We start from the raw sequence: 6,697 nt of genomic DNA, 5'->3' as shown, positions 1-6,697 counted from the left end.
TGGACTCACCAAGGGGTGAAGATGGTTCAGGATGATCCTCTCCAGTGCCTTCATCAGGTGAGAAGTTAAGGCCACGGGTCTGTAGTAGTTGGGCTCCTTGGGGAACGAGGTCTTTGGGACTGGGACCACACAAGAAGTCTTCCACATGGCAGGAACTCTTTCCAGTCTCAGGCTTAGGTTGAAGATGTAGCAGACCACCTGACAGAGCTGGTCTGCACAGTCCCTGAGGAGTCTGGAGCTGATGCCATCAGGACCCATGGCTTTCCTGGCTCTGGTCTTCCTGAGCTGCATTCTCACCTGATCCACTGTTGGTGTGGAGAGAGGAGGAGGAGGTGGAGATGGGGGGAGAGAGCAGAGCTCCAGAGATGATGGTGGAGGTGAAGGAGGTGAAGGAGGTGAGGGGGAGGGAGCTAGCAGGCAGGAGGAGCTGGACAGGGCTCAGGCTGGAGGGGGAGAGGATGAGACCAGTATGAAACCTGTTGAAAAACAGGTTTAACTGGTTGGTCCAGTCTCTGTCCCCAGGTTCAGGGTTAGGGTGTGGTCTGGAGTCAATACAATAAAAAATCTAAATTCAAATATTAACAAAAGCAGTGAAAGAGTAATTGTTTAATTCTATCCGGATCTGAAATATAAAGCGCTCTGAACATCCTCTGTGTTGATGAACAAACCTTTTATTAACGTTAGAGGAACGCTACTGGAAATAAACAGACTCTGAAAATGATGTTTGAACATTGGATTCAAACATTTAAAATGACAATAATAATAAAAGATTAGAACTTCCTGTGGGAACGTTCTGCAGGTCATCTTCATCACGACTTCACCTGAGACTTCCAGGTCTCACCTGTGGAGCTTCACCTGACAGGAAGCAGCCAGCAGGTGGCAGCACATCACCATGACAGTTCAACCACAGGATTCATTAATATCCTGTTTCCAATCCCTCTCTCTATTCATATTCTGTTTATAACACCTCTTTATTAATATTTAGGTTTTTCACGTTTTGATGAGTTCATAATGATGTTTTTGTAATATATACATTTCTGCCTTGATATTGAGGTTTTTAATGCATTTATGTATTACAGTTTTTCTCAGTTGCTTTGGTACATTTCTCAAATCCTCCTTGATATTTGCAAAGCAGGAAGTGCATTTCTCACAACAATTCTTAAAATAGTAAAACACCATGGATTACCTGCAAAAGCCAGTCTCTGCTCCAGATCCTTAGTTCATCTCTCAAAAGTAAATATCTGTGTCAATGAACATGTCAGTGGATCAGAATGACAAGTCCTGGTGTCGCGTATAAATAAGACAGTCAAATTGATTAGTCATGTTGTCATTATAACTGTACTCTGGAGGAATGTTCTGATTAAACTAGGGCTAAAGTTTTGATGACAATTATTGTAAATTAAAGTTACATGTATGCAGGAGATTGATTGCAAGAGACTGGACAAGATTCACATTCATGCTTTTACTGTTTGTATTGTAATTTGTTGACAGACCACATCATTGCAATACAGAAAGGAAAACAGCTGCATAGCACAAAGAAAAAACAAAAGTAGAAATGTGAACATAAGACAACCTCCTGAGGGAAAACTGTCCATGCAGTGCTGTAGGAATTCCAGTGCAGTCTTCCTCCTGACGTTCCTGTCTGTTGGGACACAAATTCTCATCCACATCATGAAAATCTTCTCTTGCGATGCAGCGTGGATGAATCTTTTAGAGCATCTAATCCAGCCTCTGCTGTGACATCATCACACGTTGCAACCATGGCAGCCAGAAGAGTCATCTGTGTATGTGGCTGGAGATCTCCATGCTGAGAAAAAATCCTCACTGGGGTTCAGGAATGGGGAGTAGAGTGAGAGGAACTCCATCAGCATCCTGTTGTGGGCAGCAAACCATTGCCTGATAATGTTGGAGCGATGGAAACTGACATTGTCCCAAACTATCACAAACTTTGGCACGTTCTCTCCAGTCTGACTCCTCTCTGGTTCAGGGATGAGATCCCTGTAGAGAGCGTCCAAAAAGGTGACAAGATGCTCTGTATTGTATGGTCCAATTATTGGAATATGTCCAAAGTTGTTTAAATCAATCCATTCTGAGCCTGACGGAGCAACACCGAGCCATTGGTTCCGATACGTGGACGACACATGGGTCAAGATCAGAATCCAGGAGGTGCAAACTTTCACCGAACACATCAACTCTGTGGACAGCAACATCAAGTTCACCAGAGAGGATGTAAAAGACAACAGTTTGCCCTTTTTGGATTGTGAGGTCCACATAGAGGAGGACAGAAGCCTGAGTGTTGGGGTATACAGGAAACCAACACACACGGACCAGTACCTGCTTTTTGACTCTCACCATCCACTGGAGCACAAGCTAGGAGTCATCAGGACCCTGCAACACAGGGCTGACAAGTTACCCACCAGTACCCAAGGCCAGGAAAAAGAACACAAACACCTGAAAGGGGCACTGAAAACTTGTGGATATCCTGACTGGACCTTTGTGAAGGCTCACACAAGATCCAGAAAGGAGAACAACCCAGTGAGAACTGAAGAGAAGGAGAACAGGTGAAACAACATAGTGATCCCGTATATGTCTGGACTGTCTGAAAAACTGAGGAGGATCTTCAACAAACACCAGATCACTGCCTTTTTTAAGCCAAATAACACACTCAGACAAAGACTGGTCCACCCAAAAGACCCCACACCACACAGTCAGAAGAGCAACCTGGTGTATGCAGTTAAATGCAGCGAGGAATGCTCAGATCTCTACATAGGGGAAACCAAACAGCCACTTAACAAGCGTATGGCTCAACACAGAAGAGCCAGTTCCTCAGGACAGGATTCGGCGGTCTTCCTTCACCTCAAGGAAGAGGGACACTCATTTCAGGACACCAATGTTCAGATTTTGGACAGGGAGGACAGATGGTTTGAGAGAGGCGTGAAAGAAGCCATCTATGTCAAAGTGGAGAAGCCATCTCTGAACAGGGGGTGTGGTCTGCGACATCATCTTTCACCATTTTACAATCAGGTCCTTTCAAAACTCCCTAAAAGAAGGTGGCTCATGCTAACGACCAACATTAGCATACGAGGGCTCGGTGAAACTCACATTTCAACGACCCCCTTTGTGTCACTCCCTGGCTCCCAACGACCATCGTTGAGGAGCCAGGTGGGCCTTGGCAATGGTCGTTGGAATGTGAATAATACTGACCACACCTCACAGAGGTTATAAGCTGAGGCAACATCAACCACCACCAGAACTGAAGAAGCCTCTTGGATGAGAGGTGAAACGTCTTCAAGGAAACTTCTTAAAGTCCAGTTGGATTGATTTAAACAACTTTGGATGATTTAATTTCCTTTTTTCACTCCACCTGCTCTGACATTTTGGACACTAATGCACCTTTTAGGACTAAATCTGCTAAGTCAGATCAGATCCCTGGCTCAATGAGACCACCTGAGCCCTCAGACAGTGCTGTAGGCAGGCAGAGCGTCTATACAGGAAAGACAAACTTCATGTGTCTCAGCAGATACTGAGGGAGAGTCTGGCTAGCTATCAAAAGGCAGTGAAAGAGGCCAAAAGTGAATATCTGTCTAACATAATCTCTACCAGCTCTAACAACCCCAGAGTGTCATTCAGCAAAGTTCAGTCTGTAATCAGCCCCCTGGCAGCGCTTTCTGAACTTCTGCTGCTCAGAGCTCCTGGTCTTCTGCCAGTATCTGCGTGTCTCCATCCACGTAGTTAGAAAAATTCAAAGGTGCACGACATGGACATTTTCCGCTTGAGAAGGGCCGTATGAGGGGGTGTGGCTGCAAAAATGATGTAATTCTTCCTCACAGAGCCTCACGGACCTCGCGGACGCAGCAAGCATAAAACAAGGTTTACTCCAAATCCAACACGAGGTGCGTTCCGCCTCCTCCTCCATCCTACGAGCAGCTTGCTTCTTGCTCCGCTCATCCAGGCCCAGAGCTGACAGCAAACGCCATGCCAGCTTGGCTGGGAAACCCCGGCACCCAATCTCCACTGGGAACAACCACTCCTACCAGCCCTTGTCTCTGCACTCTTGGATAAGAGGCTGGTACTTTGAGGCCTTCCTCTTGTCGGCCACTTTGCAGTCTTTCTCCCTGTCTTTGAACAGCATCCCTGCCCACGAAGCAACGCTGCCCAAAGTTTCCAGTACCCATCTTGCTTGGACATGAGTCACTGTTGTTATTGTGATATTGTGCACGAATGCTTGCAGCACTGGCTAGACAAAGCCCAACTCCGATTTAGGGCCCCGGGTTATGCCCTCTGCTGCGGATATCAGTAGGTTCATTCCCATAATGAACAAGATGGGGGAGATGGTAACTACACTTTGCTGGATCGTCAACAATCATCCTCGGACTCCCACCTGCTCACCTTCCAGTTCAGCCTCCTCTGGAATCCCCGTTTCACGTCTGCTTCACGGTACAACCAGCTCACCATCGCTGCAGCTCCTGTCCACTCCAGACTACACTCCCTGCCTTCATGCCACCTCTTCAGCCTCCGTCTGCTCCTTCCCAGTCCATGAACAGCTAAGTTCCCTGCCTCTCGTTGAGCTACTGTAGCGTTGACGTTGTTTGATGATTTTGTACTCTTAGCATTAATCGTCTTGTAAATCATAGCTGATAAATAAACACGATTAACTGCAAGCTCGTTCTGCCGCATCTCCTTGCCTGCAACTGAGTCTCTGTAGCTTCCTGTAACAAGGACCTGGACATGCACTGCAAAAACTCTAAATCCTACCAAGTCTGTTTGTCTTATCTTTAGTCATGTCTCATCCCACTTGATTTAAGATAAATTCACTAAACAAGAGACATTTCAGCAGATGGAGGGACTTGTTTTAAGACAATGTATCTTAAATATCTTGTTTTGAGTTGAATTTTACAAGAAAACTCAAAATAAGTTTAAAATATCTTAAATTAGGAGGTTACATGAAAGCAAAAATCTATTTTTGAGTGGAAAACTATATATTTTTTAGCATATCTGGCTCATTTTAAGACACCTAAGCTTGACAATCCTGGTAAAATATAGCTTAAAATAAGTTTTCCCAGCTAATTTTAAGATCTTAATATTCTAAATATCATATTTTATTTCAAGAAATCTTACCAAGACATTTTTCACTTGTTCTATTGACAGATTTTTTCACTTATTTCAAGGTAAAAGTTCTTTGAAATAAGTTTTTTTTCTTGTTTTGAGAGGAGCATTTTTTCCAGTGTGTCAGATGAAAAGAAGTTTGGTTTCACAGCAGACTGTTTAAAAAGCCTCATGACAAAGTGATTCTGCTGTACAGATCTGAGATCAGCCAGCCGTCAGTGAGGGACACTTAGTGAAGAAGTGATGATGAAAGTTTGTGACCTCAAGTGTCCAGAGAACAAACATCTTCCAATGTGAGCGTGAGCAGAAACACAGCAGCTGATGGTTCATGTGATCTATGCACCAGTCTATATACCAGCTGATGGAAAAGAGAACATCTGGATGCTTCTCCGTGCTGTGGATGAGAGCAGTGATCTGATACGCTCCAGCTGTCAGTCTGAATAAGAAACGACAAAATGAACATCATCCACGTACTGAATTGTTGCACGTTCACTGAAGGATATTATAATTAGTGAAGTGATTTGTTATTATTTTATTTTTAAATTTATTAGCTTGTAGAATAAGGTTACTGTTGAAATTTAAATCGGAAGGTTGCAAATAAAATAGAGGCATATGATTTTAATTTAAATTTTATTCAAGAAATGAATGCCATTGATATGTTTTTGTTTGAAATTCCATTTTGCATGTGTTTTTTCAGTTATATTTTGTATAGTTTTAAGCTTTGCTTGTTCCATATTCAGTGTTTAAGTAAAACTTGTTTGAGTCCATATGAAAAGGTTCATTGTTCTGTCTGGAGGAAGATTTTTTTCAATAAATATCAATGTTGGAACGCAACTTGGTCCCAGTTTTAAACTTTGGCCCACTGTGTGTTTGGGTTTGACACCTCTGATCTACAGCACGATTTAATCCTCCTGCTGTCTGCATTTACAGGCACCAAAAAATATAGTTTCCTTGTCTGAAAAAAATCCAAAAGATCAGCAAAAACATTCCCCAAATTTCTGAAAATTTGCAAAACCTTCAGGAAGAGTTTTCCTTAAAAATTGTATTTTCAAAAAAGCCCCCAAATTTGGCAAGAAAATTCTTGTAAATATTTTCAAAAAATGAGCAAAAATGTTCCAAAAAAAATCTAAAAATATCTAAAATGATTCCATATATATCAGTAAAACTTCTAATATTTTCTTTAAGAACATTCACATAAAAATCAACCAAAATCCAGCGAAATTCGCTGGATTTTGGTTGATTTTTATGCGAATGTTCTTAAAGAAACTGTTTTTTCTCTTGTTTCCACCAAAAAAATATTCAAAGATTTCCCAAAAATGTTGAAAATGTGGACATCAGAAGTTTCACTGTGAAAATAGATTTATTTTTTTTCCACATTTTCAAACTTTAAAACAGGTCAGTTTGAGCCACAGGACGACAGGAAGGTTAAACTGTTGGCAGAGATGAGGACAGGGAACAATGACTGAGAAGCTTCAGATGCTTCTGTCCTTCCTTGGATGGTTGGAATAGTCTGAACACTAAACCAGTGTTTGCTGTTGGATGTATGACTTCATCTCAGCACTCTGGAGGTGGACCTACACCAGGCTGCATG

Source organism: Amphiprion ocellaris, chromosome 23 (assembly GCF_022539595.1).
Source record: "Amphiprion ocellaris isolate individual 3 ecotype Okinawa chromosome 23, ASM2253959v1, whole genome shotgun sequence".
Lineage (NCBI taxonomy): Eukaryota > Metazoa > Chordata > Actinopteri > Pomacentridae > Amphiprion > Amphiprion ocellaris.
Note: the sequence above shows the minus strand (reverse complement) of the source record.